Raw genomic sequence first — 18,820 nt, forward strand, 5'->3', positions numbered from 1 at the left:
TTCTGGGTAGAGGAAACATGCAAAGATAGTGTGGCAAAAAACAGCTTTCTCTGTGGGAATGAAACTTTGGTATTGCATTAATTAAGATAATACTGCAGTGTACTAAAGTTCTGAACTAACTAAGGTGGGTTGATTGTGGGGATCAAGAGAAACATGGATTTGAGATGTATTTCTGAAGTAAAATTGGGGGGGTAAGGAATAGAGGTCGGGATAGTGAGGGACAGTCAGAGTTAAGGCTAACTTCTAGGTTTCTAGTTGGAGCACTTGGATGAACAGCAGGATCACTGGAAGACAGGTTTTTGGGGGAAAATGGGCTTCCATTTTAGATTTGCTGAGTTTGAGATGCCAGTGAAGATAGCCATGTGATGTCTAGGATCAGGAAGTTGTTTGCAGTGCAGAAGAGATAGCCAGGCATGTACATGGTAACCTTTGAAGTCATGGGAATCAATTAAATGGGGGCACTGTAGTGATTTGTATTGACTAGAAGGCAGGGACAAAAAGTAGAGAGGGACCAGTATTATTCTATCGTTTTACTTCCCCAATAAATCGTGAATGATTTTACTATAGATGTCTACAGTATTTTAAAAATCCTTGTTTACATTTTTAGGTACTGTTTTGTCTGCTTTTGATTTGGTAGAAATTTTGTCTTTTAAAGTAAGTGCTCTAGATAATTCTTATTAATCGTTGTCCTAAATTTCACACAAAAAACATCTTATATTTTGATTATGATGGTGGTTACATGTGAATTTTGTCAGGAAAATTTTGCTGCATATAAAAAAGGAAAAGAAAATGCATCCAGAAATTTTCCCAGGTTCTATGGATATTCTTCTCTTGTACCCTTTTAAAAGGATTTGGTTAGAACTTTTTATAATACCATGACCTCATTTTAAAAATTCCTCTAAAGTTTCTCACTGCTTTTTTGACTAAGTTCACAAATAAGAAAACAGGTACATTTAAATTTATCCATTCTTCTCCTACTTAATTGTCACTACATGAAGACAGAGAGGCAAGAAAGGATCTGGAGAGTCTACAATGTGGATAGTACGCTGAGCACTGTACTGATTCCAGTCGTTTTACTTCCCCAATAAATCATGAATGATTTTACTATAGATGTCTACAGTATTTTAAAAATAAATTTAAAAAATATTTTTTAATAAGTTTTCATCTCATTCAAGTGTGGTAGGAATTGAAATGAAGGTCATAATTTCATTCTAGAATAAATAGGACAACAGTATCATTTTTGTCACCAACTATAACTTTAGGATATTTTGAGTTAGCTAAATGAACATCAGTTTTGAAAGAGTTTTTAGACATGAATATACAAGTTATTGAGTTAACTATAAATTATGTGGAAGTCTCAAGGACATTGGACATCAGTTTTTGATAATTTATTATGCAGCAATAGAAGATTAAGATACCTACCTCCCTTCCCCCAATAGATAGTGCCTTGACTACTGCTCATTAAAAACTCATAAAATGAAAAAAAAAAACTACTTACCTCTGGAAGTTACTTGCATTACATGTTCAGATTGGATAAACTTTGGTGGCAAGTGTGGGCAGTAACCAATAAATATGCTCTTTGGTTACCAGACTCTCTACAGCCAATCATAAGCCATTATTTTGTTTTATGTTATAGTATTTTGCCATTTAACATAGCAACCCAACCAAATACTGCTTTAGTTTGTTCTTGGTAGTATGTGCAAGCTCAGTGTTAGATTGAATATCTTTGGATTTGATTTTTGGATTAGATTCAAGTAGTCATTTATTTTTTTCTCCTTGAACTATTGCCACTGACTACCAGTCTCAAGTCCAAGAAATAGATTCTTGTCTGTCTTGGAAACAGAAGATTGTATCGAAGTATGTAATTATTTCTTCTCACCCTGAGTTGTGCCTTTTTTATTAATTGATAGGAGTATCTGTTTTTCTTCAGTTTATAATTTTTATTTGAAAACTCCTAACCTAAAATTTTTATCTGTTCATTTGTGGAATTCAGTCTGATAGATGGGACATTGAATTCCATTAGGTAGAATTTGTCAGTACCTAAAATACTTTAATTTTTCTTTGGCAGTCAGTCAAAAAGAGCCCACCAAAATCATATGCCTTCAGGTCAGGATTTCTTTATTAGTGGTAAAATTTGGGGACCTCCCACTTGATTTTTTGATAATATCATGAAGTAAGACCCTTGCCAAGTAACCCTTGTTTGACTTTGATTCAGCTTCCCCTCCTTTTCTCAGTTGATGTCTTGTTGGATATCTGGATCTATCTGCATTAAGTCCAGTGTCTGGAGTTGGCCCCACTGAACATTTAGTGGTGTATTCAGAGCAAGGATTGAGAAGACTACCCTCATTTTCAAAGAGATTCTGCTGGCCCTCAGAATAGGACTTGCTGTGCTCAGTTAGTTTTATGTGTAGATGTTTGTAATCTTGGCCTTGATTCCGAGTGCTTCTGATTGATACTTAAAATTGTGGTGTTGGGTTTTTTTTCAGTGATTCCCTGACAATAGAAGAAATGGTAAAGTTCCCCCTCCCCCACTGAAAAAAAATGTGATAGCATACTACAACTGAAGATGTAATAAATATAATAGCAAATCAGCGAATCATAGGAAAGTAAAATGAGACTGTTTGTGTATATTTATTTTGTTTTTAGAAACTCATCTGCCTCTCCCATACATATACACGCACATACACACACACTGAAAGTTGCCTAATATTTACATGTCCTTCACAGACACTTCCTGTTAAACTAAGATGATAATTTTCAAAGTGGAAGACTTGAATTAACTCAATTAAATTACTTATTGAGTATCTATTACATGCTACACATTGTACCAATTATTTAATTAAAAAACACTTTTAAAATACACCACAAATTGCTTCCTATGTGCTTTATTAACAATTTTATCACCTCTGGAATATTGCAGTAATACTGACCAGTTTAACTTGGGGATGAACAGCTGAATTAAAGCAGTTCTTTGCCACTGACAAAAATAAGGAACCAAATTAGATTTTCACTATGCTGACAACCATCTCTGAGTAAAAGTGGCTAGATTATATGTGGAGGAATTTAGCCATAGATGTTATTAAATCCACATCCTGATCTAAGACAGTATTAGGTCTCCTTGGGATTCATAGAATTTGTAATACAAGTTGCTCACTTACTCCTGTGCTCCTTCTCCACCCAGAAAATTTATTTTCTGTCAGTATCTTTTTTTACTAACACCTCAAGTAAACAGTAACACTTAAATCTTATAAACAAACAAGGACCACATGTCTGCTATATTTTTTGGCTGGAGTTTGTCCACTTAATTCATAAAAGACATTTCTGGCCCTTTTTTTAATTCTTTGGTCTAAGTCCACTGGCTTTTCTGCTTAAAGGTGTATGTCTCTGTGGGCATCCTGGATGAATACTGTGTCAAGAAGGTTAATGCTCAAAGGTTCTGGGAATTTGGCAGTCATGCAGGGAGGAGTATACAGTATTTTTTTATTTAAAGTTTCATTATTATACAATCTTATGTTGGTTTCACATACATCACAGTGGTTCACAGTCCCCACAATCAGCCTATATTGTGATTGCAAATTATTATGCCCCTTTATCACCCTTCCCCTTCCCATCCCAATCCTTCCCTCTTGGTAATCACTAGTCACTTCTCAGTGTCTATGAGTCTACTGCTGTTCTGTTCCTTGTTTTGCTTTGCTTTTGTATTCTCCAAATAAGTGAAATCATATGTTTATTTTCTTTCTCCTCCTGGCTTATTTCACTGTGCATAATACCCTTTAGATCCATCCATGTTGTTGCAAATGGCAGGATTTATTTTCTTTTTATGGCTGAATAATATTCCATTGTGAGTATACAGTATATTGGTACAACATTTTGTAGAACAGTTTGGCAATATCAAAATAATGCACAGGGCCTTTGGACTTGTTTGCACTTATGTTCAGGTACACCTGTTTGCTACAGTGTTTACAGTAACAAAAACTCGGAAATCAAACATCAGGGTACAGTGGAATTCTTTGCAGTCTTTAGAAAGAATAAGGTATATGTATGCCTCCAGGGAATATAAATATATGTGTGTGTATATATTTGCTGGTTCATGCCTTTTTTGTGGTTTTATGTGTTTTGTTTGTTTCTGAGGATACAAAAGAAAAGTGGTTGTCTCTAGGCTTTAGAGGAAAGATTTGGATACCTGGAAGGAAACTTACTTTTCAGTTACAGCTTCCTATAACTTTTGAGTTATTTATGCTGTATATGTATTGCTTTTAGATTTCAAAAAGCATTTATGAAGAGAGGCAGATATAATTTTAACAATTTTTCCAAAGAAGCATAGAACTTTAGCTCTGGAAGGGACCTTAGAGATTCTTGGACAATTGCCCTTAATTTAAAGATGAAAAAACTCAGATAAAGGAAAGTACCTGTAAAACCTGCACTAGAATTTGGGTCCCAAGGACAGCAAAAACTTTGAATGTAGTGACTTGTTCTGTTCTTATCCTGAAAGTTTATTTAACTGATGTCCACTTCTCATTGTGAAGAATTGATTTTTGGAAGACCCATAAAATGTTGACCTTTGTAAAGACAATTAAATTAACTATCTCTGGCAGTCGAGGTAAAGTGGCAGTGGTAACTTTTACCCACATTTTGTAACTTTGGAAAACCAGTCCCTTAAAACTGAATTTATTTGAGTTCTGTATGTAATACGTGGTGTAAATTTGTGTCTAGAGTCTAAAGCTTGCCTTTTTGATTTGAACACCTAGCTGACTTTTCTTGATATTTAAAATAGATTTTACTGAGATTTTGTTCTGTTTAATGTCCAGTGGTGAATAAATGGAGAAATAATTTTTGTGACTTCTAAATGGTTTGCTATTTAAAGGCAAAGGGTACTGTAAAAGACTGTAGGAAAATTGTTTAAAGGAGTAAAATTTGTATTGAGGAGAAGCTCTCCATTCTTGAAAATAGGAACACTGATTGTTTTAACTGTAAGTTGAGTCTTTTCCTGACTCTTCTGGGCCAGAAACATTTTGTCTTTATTCAAGCCAACCAAAGAAATTGGTAGTGGTGAGGCTGGTAGTTAGCATGCAGGACATCCAAATTGCATTCAGTGAGTATTTTTGTGGTGGATTGACTTTAAGGATCAAGCAATAGAAACACATTTATTAATGTTAAGATTAGTTGTTGAACTTAGAATAAAAATCTGTCTTTGCTTGTGAATCTATTGTATAGGTGGGAAAAATTACTCTCATAAAATTTAAATAATCCATAGGCCTCTCTCAGAATGGACACTATTTGATAATAATTTGTTTGGGCTGATAAGATGAATCTTTGCTTTGAAGGAAATATTTCAGGAACTAGAGTGAAGGAGGCTTTTCACCTCTTGAGGATTGGAGTCAAATCATGTCTGTGCAGTTTTAGTTAGTAAAGGTTTAGTTGAATTGAAGGGGAGAAAAAGTTATAGAGGGTTAAGAACAAATGGAGTTGCAAATTTATCTTTATAACCCCACATCCTTAGGAAGGAATCCGGTTTATGTAGTCAGTTTAATTCTTTTGTGAACGTAGATGGAGTAATGGAGTTGGGTAGTCTGACAGTTGACTTAATTTGAACAGTCGTAGTAAGATTGGAAAACTAGGTTGGGGGATGTCAATGTTGCTTGTGTTACCTGGTTTGTTTCCAGCATCCTTTCCAATAATGGAGAGAGAGGCTTTGGTTGGTCCATTTGAACTATATGTAATGGGTTACTACAGTGCCTTGTTAGGGTCTTGGCATTCTAAATCATTATTGAACTCACAGTTTGTTTTTCATCCTTGCATTATCTTTCATTTACCCACACTGAAATTCTTGAGCTCATATCTGCTTTTTCTACCATAACTATGGAGAGCTATGTGTAATAGCTGGGTTCTGGTCTCACTGTAGCTCCTGGCCTTCTGTGTGCAACATATCACCATGGGCAAGTCACTAAGCTGCTTTGGGGTTCAGTTTCTTAATCTTTAAAACAAAATCATCTGATTGGATGTTCATTAAGTTTTAGATCTCTGGAATTGTTTTACTAATTCTTTTATTCACCAGACATTTATGAAGTACTTTCTATGTACCAAGCACAATACAGCATGCTCTGGGTGCAAGTCCCTTGCCCTCAGAGTATTCAGGCTAATAACAAAGAACTCCCTGCACTTTACTCAGATCACTTCAGTCTTTTATGCCTGAAGAATTAAGTTATATTAGCAAGTATTCCCCATTTTTACTCTCACCATATAAGGCATTTGTTAAAATTATTGGCATTATTTACATCTTCATCTCCAAAAAGTGCTCTTATCTCTACCTTTTATTTTTCTATTTATAAGCCAGTTTCCCATCTCAGAAAACAGATCCCAGCTCCCCAGTCCAGTCTCATTATGATCAGTTGTTTTCTTTAAGTGACAGAAAATAGCTTATGTACTATAGAGTAAGGCTTAGTGGTCAGAAAAACTAGTGGCTCTTTAAGGCATATAAATAAATAAATATGGAACCTAGAAGCTTGATACTTTAATTTTTAAAAAGAGCCTAAATGGATATAATAGGAAAAATTTCAAAGATTAAGGATGGCTTTGTTAAAAAATTTTATACCCAAAAGAGAAAAGAAAACTATATAAGGGGGTTTCTGTTGGACACTAAGAAGAAAAAGACCAGGAGGCTGCTGCTGACCTTGAACTGGGCATTATCTCAGCAGAGCATCTACTGTCTAGGTTCTGGTTTTCAGCTTTGCAGGACCAGAATGTCAGTATTATACATGCACTTAGAAGATGATCAGGCTATAGATTGTAGACAGTGTATAGGGTTAATTGACATAAAACAAATTCATAGAAGGGGTGGGGTGGGGCTGCTGCTTTTGATTGTCGTAAGAGAAGGCTTTTTTAAAAAAGAGATGACTTTGAACTAAGACATGAATAACAAGAAGCAAACAATGTGAATATCTAGTAGGGTCTTCTAGGCTGAGGGAAGACAGTGCAGAGGCCCTGTTATGGAAACAGGCCTGGCTTACTTATAGAAAGGCCAGTGTGTTTGAAGCAAAGTTGGTGATGGGTGATGAATTTGGCATAGTGGGCCAGCTCTTATAGGACCCTGTAGGATCAGATAAAAAGGTTGAATTTTAATCTGAGTGTGGTAAGTAGAAGAGCGATATGATCTGATTTACTTTTTAGAAGTTCATTGTGGCTGCTATGTAGATATAGATTGTGCTACTTTTTAAAAGTTCATTGTGGCTGCTATGTAGAAATAGATTGTGCTACAGAGGAAGCTGGGAGGTCAATTGGAAACCAGTTAACACTGGTTCAGATGAGAGAAAACTGCACAGATATGGATAAAATTAAACAGAAATGGACAAATGTAGAATGTATTAGGAAGCAGGACAGCTGATAGGACTTGTTAATAAATGGCATATGAAAAGATAAGGTTTTTGCCTTGAGCAACTGAGTAGAAGGTGCCATTTAGTCATGTGACATCTCAATTGTAATTACAAAATGATAGAAATTGTGCTTTTTAATTTTATAAGCCTGTGGCAAAGGAGAGAGAGGGATCTATGGGGGAAAAGTACTGGTTTCTTAGAAACTCAGACTAGAAAATTACTCTTGCATGTTAGAACAGTAGACATTTTATTTTGAAAAATGATTAGGTGCAAAAGCATGGAAAGTCATTCTTAAAGTATTAGGACATATGATTTGTTCCTATGGCCCAGCCTTGAAAGTAGATATGAGTCTATCAAGGATTTGTCCAGGTCTCCATTAATAATGGTGCTTCTAAATTCATTAGAACATAAGAACATACATTTCAAGAGTTGCCATTTGAAAAATGAAATAGGAATTGAAAACTAGGGTATGTAAATGTATTTTCTGTTAGATATTTTTCTGATTCCTACATGTTAAGTAAAAGACCATCCCTGATCTAAGAATAAGAATCAGTTAGTCACAGAAATTGTGAAGTATTCAATAAGGAGTTGAAAGACCTGAGTTCTCAACTCAAACCCCTTAATAACCATGTGACCATGACAGAGCCTAACCTCTGAGCTTCTGTTTCCTTACAGAGCTGTTAAAAATCCCAAATAAGATCATGAATATTAAAGTACTCTGAAGACTGTGAAGCCCCCAATACTGTTTGTAAAGGATTGGTTATATAGTTGCAGCATTTAATACGATGGAGTCCTTTTGAAGACCAGGAGGGTGGGGGTGGGAGTGCCTGGGTTGTACCTCTGCTATGAATCTTGATGTTAAGGTTCCCTTCCGGTTGTAGTATTCAACTGTACAGACCTATTCGAGTGGCCTTGTAATTCTTAACCAAACTGACTTGTGAAAGAGAGGGACCCCAGATAAATTTAAATGCTATTAAGATGATAAAATGTACAAGCAGGTTTGGTTTTGCTGTCTTATTTGGTAGTTAGAACTTTATTCGTAGCCATAATGCCAAAATATAAGGCAGCAAAATATGGTTAATAATTTTGACTTAAAATTTTTCCCCCCTTATTTGACCTTTGGGCTGTGGAGTGGGATTTTGTTTTATTTACCTTGGAGTATCTTTTCCTTAAGTGAAAAGTTAGAAACATATCAGAGGCTTGCTAGCAGTTGAAAGTAGCTTTTGCTCAGCAAGAAAATGGAAGAAAAAAACCGATTGGGAATGGAAACAGCAAAGGAATAGGGAGGAAAAAACATAATTGAAAGAGGAAGAAAAGCCTACATTTCAAAAAGGTCTCAAGTTTTCTTTGAAAAAAATCTGTCTTTGAGTTCAGGTACCAAAGTTGGTGATGATTAAAGAAGGAAGGATTGCTCTTTAGTGGAACGAGTAAAATTAGGGAACAACTGAAGACAAATCTTGAGGAGGTTAAAAGGCAGAATGGTGGAGAGAAAGAGAAGGAGCTCTGTGAAAACTTGATTCCCTGTAAGGATTTACAGTCTCTCTGGAGAGGTGCTGGATTACTAAAATGTGCTTTCTCACTGAAGTACATGAAGTCAGTCTCTTTACTTCCTCTGCTTAAGTCACCCCAGTGCTACGTTACTACCATCACCTGGAAAAATATTTTACCAACAAGAGCTAGATTTTTCATCATTGAGGGATCTGGACCGAACTCATTGGCTGTTTTTGGTTTGATTCAGACTACGTAATGGTCTATTTAAAATACTGCTCTGATGTCGATTTTTAAAATGCTTTTCTAATTTACTTTTCCCTCTGAATGTGTTATTTTTGAAAAGTTAAAAAAAACCAAACAATAACTAGAGAGGTTATGAAAAACACCTTAAGCTGAAGTCCTCTTTATTACTTTCCCCATTCTTTTTCCCACCCTTGCTTCCCAGAGACAACCTAATATCATGAGTTTAGTGTACATCTTTCCACTGCAGTGTGTGTGTGTGTGTGTGTGTGTGTGTGTGTGTGTGTGTGTGTGCATGTATATATGAATAAAATTATGTGGCAGTCATTTTTTTTCATTCTTGTTTTTCAAGATCTATCCATTTGGATACATACAGATCTATGTCCCTCATTTTAGCTGTTCATTATTATTTCACTGTATGAATATTTCAGTTTTCCTGAACCCCTTTGATGCTTATCTAAATTGTTTCAATTTTTTTGCCATTTCAGACAAAACGCCAGTGAACAGCAGCCTCCTGTATGTCTCTTATGGTTTCCTCCTCCTCCTTTTTTATTTTTATTTTTATTGTTGTTGCTTCGGGGGTCTCATCTTGTCCTAAATGGCTTATTACTTGAGATTTCCCACTTGGTCTACCCCTTTGGTTATTCACAGTCATCATTTGAGGGAGAGGGACAGATGAGGAAAACTTTCCATTACTTGGAAAGCCACTCTTCTTTTACTGGGACCAGAGGCTCTGAAGGTTTTCTTTTCCTGTGGATTTCTTTTGGAATCTGATAGATTTGGTAACCTTTGCATTTTAATATTTTGTGTGTTTGTTGTCTCATATCCAATAGCTTTTTTTTATAAACATCAGTAATTACTCACTTTTTTCCCTTTCTCCCTTCCTAGTTTTCTCTTACTACTTTTTAATGCCTAGATTATTACTTCCTACCCCCTAAATATAGGACTATTTTGTGGTCTCCAACCCAGTTCATGCAGTTCTTACTACTTCATAAGTGTAGCATTATCTATACATAGATGATATTTATGAAAGAGTTTCTTGGAGCATTCTTAGCCAAATTAAATGTTTAAAAAAGATAAGCCTTCACTTTAGAATTATTACAGATAAATTTTGTTCAGGGACCATATGTCTCAATGGCCAGAGGTTTTCCTTTATAATTTTTTTTCTGGAGTTTTTAATCCAATATATTTCATCCATAATTGTGAAGCTGAGTATATTTTTAGTTTTTGTGTTCCATGTTTTCTCTCCTTTAAATGTGGATCCAATTCAGACTTTGGATTGGAGCACTTGAATTGCAGAAGAAGTGTTATAAATAAAAATTGTTACTCTTTTCTAATAATAACTTTTCTCTAAGTATTTTGAGTAGGACTTCCCTTTTTAACAGCTAGTTAGGGCAGCCACCTTTTATATCATATGTCAATTATCTTTAAGAATTTGAGAATTCATGTGTTAAGTATTTTTTTAAAAAGACTTGATAAGATTTTAAATGGAAATCTTAGTAATAAATATAACTGTAGAATATCTGTGTATTTTCTCAGATTTGTTCGTATCTTAGGATATGGTTTAGGTTGTAAGTATTGTGGTTTGAAAGTAACCTTTGGAACTGGGCTTTCTCTGACTTTAGGTTAGGTTGAAGTATTCCATCAAAAGTGTAAGCTCTATCTGTGTGCTCAAAAGTATCTGTCATGTCAGTCCGTAGGCTGTTTTCTTTAGTGAATTACCTTCCGTATACCACTATAATTTCTAACTTGAATGAAGTTTCTTACCTGCTCTTTATCATGTGAATTCCACATTTTATGCTGTGGAGAAATGTTCCTATTTTAAATATTTCTTCAGAATAAAATAATGTTTTTATATGGAACACTAATACCATGGAGTTTTGTTTTTCCTTTTACTATAGAACTATACTATAACATTTTTTAGTCCTAAGTCAAAAATATTTTTTTTTCCTAACTGTAGTCACCTTGGAATATATCATCTGGATCCATAACAGAAGCCTTTATTGTTTCTGTGGGAGTCAAAATATAATTTAAAGAACTTCTTGAAGCTATATTTTGTTCATAATTCTTTCATTAACAAACCTTTTTTCTAACTATAAAACATGCTCATTTTTTAAACCACTTAAGAATAACAAAAAGGGTAACTAAAGGAAGCAGTCACTCAGTCTTCATGCTACATCTTGTCAGGTTGGTCCCACAGCAGTTATGCCAGTGTACACCTGCACCTGTGGTGTGAGAGAGGCCGCCTCCGCCCTGGGCTCTCCCAGCATTGTTATCATTAAAGTGGACACTACACATTTGTTTGGGGAAAATACAATTTAGTTTGCATCCACTTTTAATAAGTCTTACCTGTGACTCATTAAATCCAATAAGAGCGTAAACTTGAAACTTGTTAGTAAAACAAATTTTGTTAATAAATTTGATATACAGAGAGGGGAAACATTCTGGTTTTGGAATGTGTTCAGTTACTGTCTATCTTTCAAGGATAGAAAATCCAAAAGAAAAAGATTAAGTCTATAATTTATTAAATAAGTATTTATTTCTGGCCTTCCATGTGCCAGATACTGGCTGCAGCAGTAAAACATAAGACACTGTCTTCTCACATCCCAGATACTTTGCAGTACAGGACTTTATGTGCTATAGAAAAGAACAAAGTAATGAAGCTGGAATAGGATTGTGGCTCTGGAGGAAAGGGACTACATTTGTAAGGGTGTCAAGGAAGACCTCACAAAGATGGTGACCATTATGGAAAGACCCAACAATGGTGAGGGAGTGCACCAAGAGTATATCAAGGGCTTCCCCTTAGTTAGTCAGGTAGAGAAAAGGATAAGTACAATGTCCTGAGGTAGGAATGAGCCTATTCTGTCTGAGGAACAGCAGTCAATGAAGGCAGCATGGGTGGAACATAGCTCTGGAGAATGTAATTGGAGATGAGGTGGGAGAGAGAGTGAGGTCCAGATTGTGCAGGGCCTTCTCAGCCATCATAAGGACTGGTTTTTACTCAGCCTGAGATGGGAAGTCAGGGGTTCCATCAGAGGCCACGATTACTAAAAAGGTAATACCAAAAAATACTTGTTCTAGGTTTGCTTTTTCCAAAGCTTTTGTTTATTTCTTAAATAATTCAGGTTTTAACTAATGGCTCTTGGTGAGCAGGCATATATAGATTTTTTTTTTATTAAGGTATCATTGATAATCTTATAAGGGTTTCACATGAGCAACATTGTGGTTATTGCATTCACGCATATTATCAAGTGCCACCCCACACACCCCATTGCAGTTACTGTCCATCATCATAATAAGATGCTATAGAGTCTGTACTTGTCTTCTCTGTGCTGTACAGGCATATATAGATTTAAACATATGTGTCAGTCCTGAAAATTTCCCTGAAATATAGATCTTAGGTATTTATATTTAAATTCAAAGAAAGGAAGTACAATAGGAAAACCTGTCTGTAGATATTTATTCCTGGCTGGCCCTGCTTTATTACTGAGTTATCCTGAATTGTCTTGGAAAAAAATCATGAGTGTATTCTATGCAAGATATTATATATTTACCCTTACGTATATATACTCTATTAGAATATTTTATGTACATTTCAAACATTTTTATTATGGAATATAACATGTAGAAAAATACATAAAGCATAACTATAGTTTAAAGATTAATTGTAAAAAGCAACTGTATAACCACCAGTTAGACCTAGAAATAGATCATTACCAACACCCAGAAGAAGCTTGCTGTATTGTGTATTCCTTCTAGACATAGCCCTTACTGTCGCTCATAGGTATCACTAGTCTGATGTTTGTGGTAATTATTTCCTTACTTTCTTTATGATTTTACCACCTAGGATTATTTGCAAACCACTGTAGCTTAAATTTGTCCATTCTTGAACTTTATATAAAGGGAATAATACTGTATGTGTCCTTTGTGTCTTCTTTCAGAACCTAACACTATGTTTGTATCTTTCATCCATGTTGTTATATATAACTATAGTTTAATTTCATTGCCATATGACATCCTGTTATACAAATATACCACAATTTATGTATCTATTTTACTGTTGATGATGTTTACGACTATCATAAATAATGCTGCTATGAACATTCTTGTTTATGTGTGCTGATGGAGATGTATGTGCCGGAGTTTCTCTGGGCCATAATTTGGGAGTGGAAATGCTAGATCTTTAGTTTTTATTAGATAATAATTAACTTTTTCCAAAGTGGTTTTAATAACTTGTCCTACCAAAAGAGTGAGGGTGTCCTTCCTCCCAGTCCTCACCAGTTTTGTGAGATTCTTTAAATTTTTCCAATCCACTGGACCTAAAGATGTTCATTCTAGCAAACTAACTGAGAAAACAAAACCTTAAAAAAAAAACAGAATAAAGGCCTAAAGGTATAGGTTTCTGCTTTAAGAGCATTTTCATTTGTTAGAGTTCCTTAGTATCTTCTGCAGAGGGGTAGTTACTTAGAAAGTCTTACAGGCAGTTATCTGCCTACCCTCAGGGTGTCTGGAACTTCGTCTGTCTTTTTTCACCACTTTGTCTCAAAGAATGCCTGCACAGTTAGTGTTCAGTAAATATTTACTTGTTACAATTAATTTGACCTGACTCTTCTATTTTTAAATATGATCAAGACTATCTTGGTTTACCATCTGTAGTTAGGACAGTTTTTGGTGAGGGCTCATTCCAATACTGACAGTAACCAGACTTGGTTTACCAAAATAAGAGAAGTTTATTTCTACCAGTTAAAGTTAGTGTTTATATTTTCAGGAAAAGATTCTATTTTTAAAGAATCACCCACAATGTATGCAGTACTTCATTTTCCCACAAAAGGGAAGATAGCACCAGAATTTTCTGCCTACGCTAGGTTCCTAGAAGCTTTGTAACACTCTTAACCCTGTTTCCGCTTGGAGTCACTTTGTAGACTGTGGCAGATCATTAGGTAGTATTTAGCTAAAATACCTCACCAATCTTTAATAAGAACCCTCAGTGTGGCACTGTTTATTAAAACCATAGGATACATGGCTTTGTTTAAATGTATTTTGCTTTAGTATAATTGACCCACTGAGCACTTTTTTTTTTTTTTTTTTTTTTTTTTTCTAATTCCTTTTACTATTTTTCTTTTTTTTTTTTTTTTTTTTTGAGAGGGCATCTCTCATATTTATTGATCAAATGGTTGTTAACAACAATAAAATTCAGTATAGGGGGGTCAATGCTCAATGTACAATCATTAATCCATCTCAAGCCTAATTCTCGTCAGTCTCCAATCTTCTGAAGCATAACGAACAAGTTCTTACATGGTGAACGAATTCTTACAGAGTGAATAAATTCTTACATGGTGAACAGTACAAGGGCATTCATCACAGAAACTTTCGGTTTTGATCATGCAATATGACCTATAAACCATCAGGTCAAATATGAATATTCATTTGATTTTTGTACTTGATTTATATGTTGATCCCACATTTCTCCTATTATTATTATTATTTTTATTTTTAATAAAATGCTGAAGTGGTAGGTAGATGCAAGATAAAGGTAGAAAACATAGTTTAGTGCTGTAAGAAGGCAAATGTAGATGATCAGATGATCAGGTGTGTGCCTATGGACTAAGTATTAATCCAGGCTAGACAAGGGCAGCAAGACATCCACGGATGCAGAAGATTTCTCTCAAAGCAGGGGGGGTGAGGTTCTGAGCCTCACCTCTGTTGATCCCCAAATTCTCACCTGATGGCCTCCCTGCGACTGTGCCTGTCTTAGGTTGTTCCTCCCTTGAGGAATCTTACCCGTCTCTGGCTAACCACCCACTGAGCACTTTTTATAAAAGGGTATTTTATGTAAAGACTTCATAGTAATTCTTCCAGCATTCTGTGAGAGAGCTGGCAAAAGTTGGGTCACTCCCCTATTGTAAGCATCAATACAGGTCAAGTCACGTCTTTCATTTTTGCTGCACTCATAGGCCAGCTCATTAGAAGAATTAGCTTGGGTTTTTCTGATGTTCATTTCTAAGTATATAATCTTTCTTGAGAGATGACAAAAAATTCAGAACCATTGTTGAAATACTAGTAAATCCTAGCAAATGTATTATCTGCTTTTTGTAAGATTTTTACTCTTCAGTGTAGCCAAAGTAAGTAAAGACTTGTATGAGATTCAGAATCTAGTTGAGTCTGATTCATCGTCTCTATTTCCAACAGAGATTTCCTGTTAGACAAGACAAATTAGAGTCTTCCTACTGACTTGACTTGGTGAGTTTTTACATAGTTTATTTTAAACATAGCTTAAGGTCATGAGGAAAAAGCTGAATGAAATGCATAGAAATATTTACCATGACTTTAAAAAATGCGTATCTTGAGTGTAATCTGTTTATTACAGTGCAAATGGTATGTAAAATTGGAAGTCATATAAGGTAAACATATAAGTTTTTTTTCTAATAATGAGCATAACAAAAATGTTAAACATTTTTTATAAGTAGCCTTGAAAGAAGTTTTATTCTAAATATTCTTTCTTGGAGTAAACCAGGGCTATTATTCAGATCTCTGGTAACTGCTGTTATATAGGATAAGGCTTTATACTAATGGTGGAAAGGGGAAAGGATGTTCGGATTTAAATTTTTAATCAACAGATGATAATATATGATATGGAGACCTTAGAGTAAGATTATTTTCTACCTAGAAAAGATCTTCGGGGAAATCAGAACTACAGTTTATAAAAGGAGATATCTTAAAGCAATTCATGGGCTTCATTTTACCCTATTAAAGGAGTTTGATTCAGGGCAGAGTGCCTTTGTGTATGTGCCTTAAGGCTCATCTCTCTATGGGTAACTTTAAAAAGTCTTTAACATTTTGACTAGCATCTTGAAATTCTTACTTTGTGGTATGAGATTCTTGCCTCAAATGTTTATGTATGTTTTTACAGAGTTTTATTGGGTGAAGTAGGTGTTACTGCATTTTAATCTTTAAAATCTGACACAAGTCGTCAGGAGCCAGGAAATTCTGTTAAGACATACATTCTGCCTAACTTTCCCCTGTTTTGTCTGCCTGTGTAATTTTGCTTTTTCCTGTGTCATGAATCTTGGAATGAACATTTAAAACTGAGAACTTCCTGCTTCTCCTTTGTTTCATTTAGTTTAGTTAGAACCTTAACATTAACATAGGAATTGGCTTATTTTTAATAACTTCAGAAGAGAGGATTTATTTTCTACAGATAGTTTCTAGGTAAGGACCATGGGTCTATGTAAAATAGACAGTTCTCAGAATTCTTCATTTGAGGCTATAGTTAAAGGAGAAGATTAACACATACTTATACCTTGATTTCTCTTTCATAGCTAGAGGGAACTCTAGGTGTCCCATAAAGAAAAGTGTCTCCAGTGAATACTGAATTCTGTACTGCTAGATAGTGGTAGTTAATGCTGAAGAGAATTAGTTTCCTTTGTAAATACAAATGCTCTGGAGCAGTTGAGCCTTTCAGCCTCTGAGTTAATGAACCTATTCCAAATTGTATACCCTAAAACCAATTTAGGTTTTCTCCTGTGCATTCTAGGAGCTTTTTCTGTAGACAAATTGTGTTAGGAAGAAATGTTTTTAAATGGCTTAACTAAAATATAGATGGCCAAAGAGAACCAACCACATGTTGAATTTGGCTTCTAGAAAGGCCAGAGGATCCTGTGGAGTTTTGCAGCCTCTGCCTATTTGTTTCATAATATGACTCTTCTGTTTTTGAATTCCTTGCAGATTTAACATACTTAAATTGTATCAGGGTGAAGCCTTTCATCCGTTTACTGTTTGGATTTTGTAAGGTTCTTTATAGTTGTAGTTGCAAGGAGAGGGTGAAAAATTAAAACCTCTCAAATCTCAAAACAGCTTTGGGAGTTCATTTGTGGAGTATAACAATGAAGCAAAACTGAAGAAACAAAATAGCAGCAGACTCAGACTCCAAGAAGGGACCAGAGGTTACCAAAGGGGAGGGGTGGGGGAGGGTGGGTGGGGAGGGAGGGAGAAGGGGATTGTGGGATATCATGAGTGGTGCATATGGTGTGTGTGCCGTCAAGGGGAAGACAGTGTAGTTAAGAGAAGACAAATAGGGACTCTGTGGCATCTTACTACACTGATGGACAGTGACTGCAATGGGGTTTTAGGGGGGGACTCGATAATAAGGGTGCATTTAAAAACCACATTGTTTTTCTTGTGAAACCTTCATAAGAGTGTATATCAATGATACCATGATAAAAAAATACACTTGAAAATTACATAATACATAGAATCTTCTTAGCCATAAAGTTTTCCCCCCCCTACTTTGTTTCATTTAGTTTAGTTAGAACCTTAACATTAACATAGGAATTGGCTTATTTTTAATAACTTTAGAAGAAAGGATTTATTTTCTGCAGACAGTTTCTAGGTAAGGAACATGGGCCTATGTGAAATATAGGTCTATATAGGTTTTATGGGTCTATAAAAAAGACTCAAGACTCAAGAAGTCTTTTTTAGGCCTAAGGGGATGGAATCCTACAAGGCTTCTCCTCCTCCTTTTTCTTCTCCTTTTGGAAAATTCTGTTCCAGCTCTTGTTTTAATAATAAGTCTTCTCAACCTAGAGGAGAAATCTTTGATAACACATAATAGGATATAATAGGATGATAAAATCTTCATCTTCCCTAAGTCTGCTCTCTGTGGCCCTAGAGATTTTTTCCCAAGCCATTCAGTGGAATCAATGCATTATTATAATTTGTGAGAAGAGAGAAGTTGATGATTGTTTGGTTCTGCCTATCTAGCTTTATTTCTGCCTATCTAGCTTCATTTCTAAAGGTGTTTTCCTTTGGAACTGAGATCCACTTTGAAGTGACGTAGCTCCTTTATAATCAGGTTTGTTTGCTGATTTGGATTCATGTCATTCCATTTTGGACATCTCCCAAATGATGGATTTTGAAAGTAATGTGTGGAGAAGTTTAATCTGATGAACCCTATTTGTCTTTTTTTAAGCAGGTGGAAAAGTTTTTTTCCTAGCAGGGGCTCAGTAATTAACAACAGCAAGAGCAATTCACCTGATGGATTAGCCCAGCCCTTGTGAGCCCTGTGCTGTCGCTGCCACGGTTTATTCTGCTGGGGCCTCCATCCAAGTGGTGGCAGGAATTTTTTCCTCTGACATCGTTAGGTAGATGTATTTAGCTCAGTAGTCATTTGTATCTAAATTAAAAAGCAAAACAAAGACTCAAGAAGTCATTTTTAGGCCTAAGGAGATGCAATCCTATAAGACTGTGAGTGGCATCGGCCCCTTTCCAGGACAGACCTCTGCATTTGGAACAGAGCATACATTGCATTCTCTCTGGACATATGTTTGGGTTAGGGAATTATGCCAATATGTCTATATCAACAACTCTTACATAGTGAATAGTTTTTAGGGGAGAAAATTATTTCCCAACCCTTAACTTAAATTGGCAATACATTGTTCTGCTTTTTGATTTTCTTGCTAACTAGAAAGGTTTCATCCGGGGGGAATTATTCCATATTTTAACCTTTGAGCTGGCTACTAAGGTCTCCTTGGGGACAAGGACACTTAGTAGTTATTTATAACCTGCAGAGAAGGGCAGTAAGGCTGTAAACAGTCAGCGTACACTGAGCTTTGAGAGTCAGTGGGAGTGCTCTGTTGGTTATCCCATCGCTTTCTGTGACTTGGAATTCTTTCATGTACCTTCTTGTTCATCTTCATTTTGACTTTATCTGGACGAGCCTT

General features: G+C 35.5%; 1 protein-coding gene across 7 annotated transcripts in view; it reads left to right on the forward strand.

The window, feature by feature from the left end:
• The window catches only part of SPOP (speckle type BTB/POZ protein), a 61,688-nt gene that overhangs the window by 16,123 nt on the left and 26,745 nt on the right, over positions 1 to 18,820 (forward strand). For 4 of the 7 annotated variants that reach the window (XM_036999080.2, XM_036999079.2, XM_036999082.2 and 1 more), the window contains one exon: positions 15,291 to 15,341. The exons of the other annotated variants lie outside the window; for them this stretch is intronic. The gene's annotated coding sequence lies outside the window, so the exon portion shown is untranslated. The remainder of the gene's footprint in view (positions 1 to 15,290; positions 15,342 to 18,820) is intronic. 7 annotated transcript variants of the gene reach the window in all.

Source organism: Manis javanica, chromosome 4 (genome assembly GCF_040802235.1).
Source record: "Manis javanica isolate MJ-LG chromosome 4, MJ_LKY, whole genome shotgun sequence".
Taxonomy (NCBI): domain Eukaryota; kingdom Metazoa; phylum Chordata; class Mammalia; order Pholidota; family Manidae; genus Manis; species Manis javanica.